The sequence below is a fragment of the Aptenodytes forsteri genome, unplaced genomic scaffold (assembly GCF_000699145.1).
Source record: "Aptenodytes forsteri isolate BGI_AS27 unplaced genomic scaffold, ASM69914v1 Scaffold34, whole genome shotgun sequence".
NCBI classification, from domain to species: domain Eukaryota; kingdom Metazoa; phylum Chordata; class Aves; order Sphenisciformes; family Spheniscidae; genus Aptenodytes; species Aptenodytes forsteri.
Genome location: NW_008795038.1, coordinates 832,539 through 832,831, shown reverse-complemented (window position 1 = coordinate 832,831; position 293 = coordinate 832,539).

Below are 293 nucleotides of genomic sequence, written 5' to 3'. Positions count from 1 at the left end.
TGATACCGGGGGTTGCCCCGACCCAGGTGCAGGACCTTGCACTTGGCCTTGTTGAACCTCATGAGGTTCACACCGGCCCACTAATCGCCCTCCTGGGGCGCGGGGCCAGCCCGGTGTTTGGGGCCGGGCACCGGGGATGGGCTCCTCAGCCTCTCTGTGTCCGTCCGCTCAGGGTGAAGACGGCGGTCGTGAGGAAGGAGGAGAGCATGAGCAGCCTTCGGAAGCAGTACGAAGTGAGTGAGGGGGGCAGCTGGCCCCAGCCCCCACCCCCACCCCTCGGGCTGCGGCTCTGC